This window comes from Poecilia formosa, unplaced genomic scaffold (genome assembly GCF_000485575.1).
Source record: "Poecilia formosa unplaced genomic scaffold, Poecilia_formosa-5.1.2 Scaffold39, whole genome shotgun sequence".
Classification (NCBI taxonomy): domain Eukaryota; kingdom Metazoa; phylum Chordata; class Actinopteri; order Cyprinodontiformes; family Poeciliidae; genus Poecilia; species Poecilia formosa.
Window position 1 is genome coordinate 2562021 of NW_006799978.1, and position 9732 is coordinate 2571752.

Sequence of the window (9732 nt, forward strand, 5' to 3'; positions counted from 1 at the left end):
AAGGGTAATAATGCCTTTGCCGCCACAGGCCCTTCTTTTTAATATCTATTTGGGATAAATTGCCCTGTGGGAGCAGTTTAAAGATAGCTGCATCAGCATCGCCATCACCACTTTACTTATTTTCATCCCGTTCATCCATTCATTCTCACTCCGTGGAGCCCGTTTGCTCTCAGCACCAGCAGTTGATGTGAATCAGTGAGTCTCATGGCATCGGGCCCAGTGCAGACAGAAAGCTGGCATCGCCCCACGCAGGCTTTACTCGTGAAATTAGCACAGCGTGAGCACGAGGCTGCAGCCACCACCGGCAGGATGAGCCCACTAACCTCCATCATATGGTCCTGTATTAATTAAAGACGCGGGACTATCAGCGTCATCTCGTTTTTCTATTATTTTATTCTCTTAAGGAACAAAATTGATGAATTTCCACCTACATCACCTGAATATTTATTAGTAAATCATAACAAGCGGAATTTTACCTATCGAAGTATTTAGACTCCAAATAGAAGATTTAATTATTCTAAATGTCCGCTGTTTGCCTTCTTTTGGTAGTTTTTGCGTATTAATAGGATCGCACTGCCTGTTTCACTTTGCGCTCTCCCGTGTCCCGGCTCTCCATCACCGCTATAACACCTCATGATCATCCGCCGACCTGTGCGCCAAACGGTGCCCTCACATCCCCCATTTATGTTCCTTCAGTCACGGGTTTGAAATAAACATCAGAAAACGCACAAAGTGGAACAAATTCCCTCACTCGCATTAGCTCACATTTCTGTTCTTCTGTTTTTTTCTTTTTTTTACTCAACGCGCTCCAGCTCCTCCTGTACTCACCAGCTGCGGTCACTGGACGGGACAGGGATTTTTTTTTTCTGTCTCCAAACCGTCGGCGTTTTCTTGTAAAGTGAGGAAATAAATCCCACCGTCCTCAGAAGCCGCGCTCACGGCTCAAACTCAGACAACCTCGAGCTCCAGCGGCGGTGAACTTTCTGTCCGTAAACGTGAGCGTCTCATGGAGGAGCTCCTACACGCCGCGCGTATCCAAAAAAAGAGACGCGGCGCTGCCTTTAGGTTTGTTTCATTTATGCGCATAAATAAGTGTCTGTTTACAGCGCGCGGAGAAAGTGCGAAGGAGGCGCTTTCATCCGAGTCTCCCCTTGGCTCGTCCTCTTCTGTCTTCCTCAACTTTTTTTTCCTCCCTTGAAAGACGCTCCAAGAGTGGCGCAATTTTTCCAGCTTTTGAGCTCAGAGGGGAACTCGTGTGTTTGTGTGCCTGGGTGCGCGCGCGCTCACAAAGGGGTGTGCATGTTTGCGCAGAGCAGAGGGCAACTCTCAACTTTCACCAACAATCCAACTATTCTGATGCGTCTTTTCAAGAAGGAAGCGGTGATGAAAACGACTTTTTATCTAAAGATTACGGGCGTGTATAACTTTTAATAACTCGTTTTCTTATTAATAAAAGGCCAAACTATTTATAATTTTGGTAAATTGGGCGCAGAATAAACAAGACGCAACCACAGCTGTCTGCAAACAGTTCATATCTATTAAATTCAGATAATAATTACATGTTTTCTCATTTCTGCAACCATTCAGCCTCAATTAAAGACTATTTGATAAGACACAAAAAATCCTTTATAGCTAATTTAATACACCCACAAAACATAATATTTCAAATAAAAGCTGAGAGCGTCGCTTTTATAGAGATGCAGTGGCCTCCTTCTGCGCCAGACAGAGCGCTATCGTGTTGCGGATTTATGTGCGGACGGAGTGAACAGCTGGCTCGGATGCAAATGTTCTTTATGGATCCGTTTCGTTTGATGGAGACTGCATGCGTGTTCCACCCGCATCTTAAGCGAGGCGAGCAGACCGGACGCAGGCCTGCGTTAGTCCCCCCGCACCGCACCGCACCGCACCGCACCGCACCGCCCCCTCCACCAGCCCGCCATCCCGGCACATAATCCGTCTTTTACATTTTTAGTCATACTCCCAATAAGCCAGTAATTAACGCGCTCATCCACACGGGAATTTCCACGCAAAAGGGGGACACTGAAGCAAAACGTACGCGCCGTTTCTTCCTCTACAAAAAAAGAAAGAAAGAAAAAGAAAAAAGAAAAAAATATATAATTAAAATCAAGTGATTGGAAATACATTTAATAAACTACATTTTTTAGAATAAAAATATCCAATTGTAGGAATAAATACAGAATTAAAAAAGCATTTTTGCGTCAGTTGAAGTATTTGGACTAATACAAGATCCAGGCGGGATTGTTTTAAATATTTTCTAGTCATCTGAGCCTGACCTGCAGTGTGATATAAGGACAAATTCATGTCAAACACTTTATGTCAAACATCCCGGTTTGTCAGGATTTCACCAATTTCTCAAGGAAAGCCTACCAAACACGCTCAAATGAGAAAAAATGCAAATAAAAGAAGAAAGCATCAGCCCTGCATCACAGAGATTTCTCCACTTTACGCCCCGCCTGCAAGTACAGAAGAAAGGGGGAGCGCAGCGTCTGGAGAGGCTTGATGCTTCGGCCGCATTTGCTTCTCTTACCTTCTTACACAAAGAGAGGAAGAAAAAAAATGAGTGAACTGCCTCCTCTTTCTCACGCAGAAAGATGCAGAGGAATGCCTGAAGTTCAGACAAGGCTTGCGGGTATGAAATCTTTCGCCTCGGGGGCAAACCGGCGGCTTCTTTTCATTTCAAGCGCTTATCGATTTGCCGTTGTCATCTTTGGCGACGCAGAAGGACACTTGAAAGAATTTCTGATGGGGCTGTGATGTGAGAAACAGGGTGACCTGCTCCGCTGGTGCTCTCTCCTGATTCTTAACGAGCACATCAGCCCGTCTGTGTCAGCGCAGTTTGGACACTTCAACTTTTCCCTCCTCCTGCACACGCTGGAGAGGATTTCAAAACACTCTCTGCAGCTTTTTATGTATATCAGCACGGCATGCGAGCCTGCACTTCAGGGAGGAGAGATGATAGACTACTCAGGCAGTCAGCCGTTAACCGAGCTTCATCTGGGCTCCTTTAAAAACAGGAACTTCTCTCTTTGAATTCACAAAACTCAGCAGTTGGTTCCATTTCTTACATGCAAAAAGTTCAAATTGTTATTACATTTATGCTGTTTAGACGTTCTCAATGTAATATATTTTATTTATTAGAGTCGCAATTTAAAAATGTAAAAGCTTGCCTGCATTGTTGGCTCTGGTGTCTCAACCCATAGATTCTCTGTGGTTCGGGTTTCGGTGCAACTAACCTCTGCTCATCTTTTTCTACCAGACTTTTCCCTCCAAAAAAACTTCAAACGGAAAGCCTGTAATGACCCTCAGTGGTTGCTGGACGTCTCTTAAAGTGGATGTAAAGGATTGCAAAGGCCTTAACATAGCCATAATATTCCGTATTAAAATAATTTTGTTGTAGCTATTATGTTGCTGACATAAATGACCTTTACAGTGAAGTTGTAATTTATTGAGATTATGTGTGCAGATTTCTAACCAAAAGGCCTGAAATCACTCCCATGCATCACTGTAATTATTGCAGACTTTAGTCTCATTTCTTCTTTGTTGAATCACCATAATGTGCAGCTGCTTTGAGTAATAAACTCTGACACAGGAGTGAATTTGTCTCATTTAATTTCCTCACAGGGTAGTTTGTTGCACCTCATATTTCTCTCCCGTCGTTGCATCCTGAACGTGTCTTCATGGATAACTCATATTACAGTCAAATCACAAAGGAACGCCTCTGTAATTTCTTCCTTCAGCAGTTATTTTTGAATAAATTCACATATTCCCATAACATTATCCAATGTATTGTATTGCATCAGGAAGCTTTAGTAGACATGAAGTGGGTTCATTATTTCATGTTTGCCTTTGTGTCTGAAAACAGCTTCTTCCTTTCTCTTTCCTTTTTTTCACAGATTTGGCCTAAAACCACATGTAATTTTCACGATGTTCAGTCTGACCAAAATTTTGCGGGTCACGTCGTAAAACTTAAAGTTGTAGGTGTTGTTTCCAAAGCCACAAGGGTTTGAACAGATCCGCTAATATGGTAGAAGTCTAATAATGAGCAGAAATTTAGTTTCATTTATGGTTGAGTCTAATTGAACGGGCGGTTTGTTGGGAAGAAGGAAGTGAAGGATGACGAGGAGAAGGAAGGGAGTTAGAAAAAGAGACAGATGTCTAAAAAAACACAAAACATTCGCTGAGACTTTCTCCTCCAAGTCAGAAACATCCTGTGTGTATTTCCATTTGTCAAGTAGCACTCCAAGAACGTTATTAGTGAAAAAGCTGCCTGTAAATTAACCAAATTAAAAGGGTGGATCTTTGATAGCTCTTGAGCTTGTTGAGCGGCTTTATGCCTGATCCTTGCTATTCCAGCTCTGTCACAGTACCAAAGGGAGATGAGCTGCAGCAACGCTAAGCACTCCAACTCAGCTTGTGGTTTAGAGCGCAGTAAGTAAGGCCTGTAACGGCTTCCTTTGCTCGCCTCGCTCTTCCTGACATGCCCGGCTAACATGGTGTATATTTAAAAAGTACTCAGCTCTTCGTCTTTGTCTTCTTCTGTAATTATCCCATCGATGGCTACCGAAAGAAATGCAAAGCTGATGTCATTGTGGTCTCGGGCCCCCCGGGCGCTCTCATATTTACTTCCATGAATGAAGGAGCTTCAAATGAATACAGATTACTCTGATTTAAACTCTGCTCTGTTTTTGTGTGAGGCCTGTCAGCCCTGATGGGTCTATGCCAGCCGTCTCCGCTGCTCTTGACTTTGGACATGACATGACTTTGGTCAAGCATGATGGGAAACGTCCTGGAGACCAGGACGACTTTCATTAGGCTGACCGTTTCCACACAGAGGACCACGGCGTTTTACGGCGCAGAGGTCGCTCCCAGGGAAAGCAGCTGCTGGTGCATGCATAAACACATGCGGCCTCAGCCTTAATCACAGGTGCAAGTGGGCCAATAAATTGCTCCAGCAGGTCTCTGATCAATTACATGAAAAATCAATGGGAAGCTGCCACTAACCTGCCTAAGGGGAAATCGGCCAAGAATGAAATTGGTGTGATAAAATGACTATGATGCCTCCCAGCCCGTCGATAACATGTAAAACAGTCCGGCTACATGCTAACTCTCCTGTCTGCAGTGCTGAGGTGGATGCAGAGGTCACAATCAGCTCCTTTCTAATTGGTCTTCTTCTGCAGAGCAGCAGGATGAGGAGAGGAATGAAACAACCCACAGAGACACACAGAGGGCTGATTTCACACCGCAGGAGGAAAACAAGAACTAAATGGAGATCTTAAAACAAAAAATTAATGTGTCATGTAATGGTAGTAGGAGAAAGTTAAATGCTTTTAGGTCATATTTAATAGAAAACGGCAGAGCAACTCCTCTCACACATCCTCACATCCAGCTGGTTTCATCAATACATGCAGGAGTTTAAGAAATGTTGCTTTGAGGGAAAAAAGAAACCAAACATGGAATGTTTCTGAAAATAAATTTTTCCCAAAAATTTGCCTCTGATTTCCTACACATTCATCCTCCATCTATAATCCCTCATAAAAAATATTCACACCCATTAAATCTTTTCACATTTTGTCACTTTGAAATTACAAACTTTGGGATTTTATGCAGCAGAACATCACAATGTGTTGTAGTCAGGCTACTAAAGTAGAAGGAAAAGGACGTGTGATTTTCAATGTTCTGTAATAATGAAAATATAAAAAGTCTGGGATGTATTTGTGTTCACCGCTCTCTGATCCAACACTTTGCTCTGTGGTCCATCTGCTGGAGTCAACCTCTACCAGCTGTGAGCATCTTTAGACCGAACATTTGACCCATTCCTCTTTACAACAGAACTAAAGCTCAGCTGGATTGGATGGAGAGTGTCAGTTCTACCACAGCTGAACTTTAACTGAGCCATTGTTTCGACCAGAGGTTCTCCTAGCAACAAATACTTCCACCTGAGTGGAGGATCTCTGCAGCTCCTCCTGAGTTACTTTCAGCCTCTTTGCTGCTTCTCTGGTTGTCGGTTTGCATGAAAAGCCACCATAACTGCTGATTTTCCATGCTGAAAACTTGTTTTTACATTAACTGTCATGAAAGTCTGTTTCATTTCAATACTTTTATTTTGAAAGCACACTAAGGTCAGGTCACTTCCTATTCTCAGTCAGAGGAAGATCAGATCAAATGTGAATTCTGATGCAGACAGTTGATTCTGCTGGCGTTTATTTAGGTGTATCAGAATAAAAGGAGTTGGATACAACTACACACCGACTGTCCAGATTATTGTCGGTAAAAGAGTTTGAACCACACATCACTTTCACCTTGTTTTGGTTTTCTACATATAATCCCAATTAAATAAATTGCAGTTCTGAATTGAAAACAGTATTTTAAAAGCATATAGAAACATAACACCACGTGTGAAACAAAAACATCTGTTTTTTTTCCGTTTAAACTTATGACATATTCAGGTATATAATATAATGTGTGACAAAAAATTAAAATCCACAGTTATGTTTTAGATTTATAAGATGTGTTTGGGTACTATTTCTTTGAGAGTGCCATTATGAAAACATAAACTATAAATCTGCGTCTGTCCCCAGAGCTTCCAGGCTTCTCAGGTTCTTCTGCTGCTGCCTGCAGGGAGAAGTGAGACACGCGTTGAGGCGCCCCTCCTTCCTGAAGTTTAGATGTTCAACAGCCAAATAAAGACAGATCCATCCAGTCTGGCTTTTACTTCAAGTTTATAGCTATTTATTAGCACTTATAGTTTATTATTTCATTCTTGTTTTAGCTACACCTAGATTCTTTATTCATTTTTTATTGTGACATTACTGATTTTACTGTACTTAATCTTGTTACTTATGTTTACTATGGTCTTAACTTTGCTGTTTGTAAACATTTTGTTTATCTTATCTCCTTGCAAAATATACATGAACTGTATCTTTCATATTTCTTGCATTTCCACAGTTTCTGCTCCTCTATAATGTTAATTTATTTCTCTCTCTTTTATGTTTTACTATCCATAAATATTGCTCTATCTGATCACATGACTTTTTCATCATTTTGATCTTGATATTGTGGATCTCTAGTCATTAAATGTCTTTGTTCAGTTATTTTTTTTTTTTTACCTGTAAAGCATTTTGTTACACCTGACTGTAAAAAATGTGTTTTATAAAGTTTAATTGATTAATTGATTACAACTAATTTGTTTTGTATTGTAAAATGAATGTGAGACGTCACAAGGATCTCCAGTCAGACAGCATTAATTACTAAACAGACCCAGAAAGTGATAAAACCTTTTACTCCAACTGTATTATTGAATGCACTTTTTTTCCTTTAGTACTGTCATAATAAAATCAATAAGCACCAACTTTTCTGAAATTTTTCTCTGGTTTTCAGAATAAACATTCATCTGCAAATCAGCAAACATGACCTTGACTGGTCAAATTGTCTTGTTCATAGATGATAGTCATGCACTTAGTCTTGCAAATCTTTGGAGGATCTACCTGTTTATAATCGACAAGCACGAAAAAGCTAATAGATTAAAAAGGTTGGACTGAACAAAAATAAAAGACAGATGTTAGAAACTCGCAAGAGAAATTAGATAAATCTGATGCGGATGCGACAAGGATTAAAAGAAGATAGAAGAAGCAACAGAAGCGAGCAGGAGGGAGGGTGGGTACGACGTGGCTAATCTGTAATCAGGATGCTGGTCCCATGTCACGTGTCGCCATTAGTTCCAGTCTTTCATGCTCGTCTGTCCGTTTCACGGAGCCACACCGCTTGGCTGCACTGCATGCAGTTTTCCACCGCAGCCGGTGCAACAACTACACTAGCAGTGACCCCAGAGACGGGCCTGGGTCAACATCCATCCATGCTGCACATCTCAGTGTCACTTTCCAAACTTCATAGACTGTAAGTGTGACAGATTTTAAGAAACAACAGTGTTGCTGTTAATCCTGGTGGCCATGTGGAGGAGGTTTCATGCAGACCTCTACGGCTCTTTGGCCTCTTCCCTCAAATCTGTGCTTCAGGTTTAATCCAAAGAGAGAGGGAGGTGTGTGTGGATGCTCAGGTTTCTTCATGGTGGATGTGTCTGAGTGTGTGTGTGTGTGTGTGTGTGTGCAGGGCTTCCTGTGTGAGCGTGGAGGAGGAGGAGCAGGAGGGAGGGGAGCGAGGCTGTGCGTGAATGAGGAGGGTGGGGGTGTCTAATCCAGTCCCAGTGTGAAACTGTTGACATTTGTTCTTTTTTTCCCTTCATTATGTGACTGGGGCTGTTTTGCGCTGGATTAGCTACAAATCTCCCATGCAGCACATTCAGCATGCCACTAGTAGTTTAACTTCATTAATAATGGATGAAGAGATTGTAATCCAGGAGTAAGAGAGCATGCAGGAAACCGTACAGAGGGAGTGAGGCAGACGAGGACAGGGAGGGCAACCCCGTTACGAAGTCAGGCTTTTTCCCCAAAACAGATCACTGATGATGGCTGCTGAGTTATAATTTTACCTTAGTGATCCTACAAATGTGAAATGTTGTTGTGCCACCCAATAAAAGGGAGAGGGGACCAGGACTCCAGAAGCCTCTGTGATGCATATGCTAGTATCTTTCATTGATTGTGTTTACTCAAGCTTCTCATTGCAGACTATTATGGAAGTCCGGGGGACACACCCTGACCTAACATCAGGATAAGAGGGATTAAAGGCATACATATTCACAATTTTTGTCTCTGCTGCCAGCTGTGATTTCCCCAAACACAATGAGCTTCTGGACTGAGCACAGTGAGAGCCAGCGGCCTCTAAACGGTACAGAGCCTGAAGGTTTTGGGTCCTGCATGTTTTAACTCATTTAGTCAGAAACTGAAGAAAAAACTAAACAGTCAAAATGTTGAAAGTAAAGAAATAAGTCAAGAATATCTGCTGCAGCTTTGGCTGCTTTGAAATAAAAGACAAACCTACAGCAAATGATACATTTTGGTTCATGGTGGATCAGAAATCATTTGACCTTTGACCTGTGGTCCAACACTTGAATTTTGAACATTTTGGAAATTATGCAATAATTCTACAGAACAACAAGGAAATATTCTCATCAGATCTTCACTGAATTATAAGTGTATGTCTGCATAAATGTGTTGTCATGTTATTTAATAATTTGGCTAAGTTGCTGTGGTAGGGAGATTCCCCAATCATAATTTAAATAATATTTTTTGGACGTTATTAGGAAAAGTTTGGAGAACCAAATAGAACTAATGATGAGATCAGCATAGGTAGACAGAAATCTATGTAAAGACATTTTTACATTTTCTAGAACCGCCCTTTGCTGCAATCACAGCGGCAAATCTGTTGGAATATCTCTCTCCCTGCTTTGGACATCTAAAGGAAAACTTCTTGAGTATTCTTTATGAAAAAGCTCAAGACTAATCAAACTGGATGGAGAACATTAATTTCTTATTAAGAAAATAATTTCATTATCCACAGACAAACATCTCTGTGGATTTCTCCAGAGTTCCCAGGAGCCTTTCTGATGGTTCTCTGTTGACTTTTGCTCCGACTCCCTGTCAGTTCTGTCAGTCTTGGTATAATAAGCTGTGTGTTTTTCCAAAATACTCCTATAAAATTCAAGGTCTCCAGATATTTCTACTAGTACATTATTAGTACATTTATTCAATCAATCAATCAATCAATCAATCAATCAATCAATCAATCAATCAATCAATCAATCAATCAATCAATCAA

At 41.3% G+C, this 9732-nt stretch overlaps 1 protein-coding gene across 3 annotated transcripts in view; it reads right to left on the minus strand.

Annotated features, from left to right (window-relative positions):
- The window catches only part of pitx2 (paired-like homeodomain 2), a 56574-nt gene that overhangs the window by 8344 nt on the left and 38498 nt on the right, over positions 1-9732 (minus strand). Inside the window, exon 1 of one of the 3 annotated variants that reach the window (XM_007551063.2) lies at positions 2549-2898. The exons of 1 other annotated variant lie outside the window; for it this stretch is intronic. The gene's annotated coding sequence lies outside the window, so the exon portion shown is untranslated. Of the gene's footprint in view, positions 1-828; positions 1510-2548; positions 2899-9732 lie in introns of those variants that run through there. One more of the 3 variants, XM_007551062.2, reaches the window with a different exon arrangement.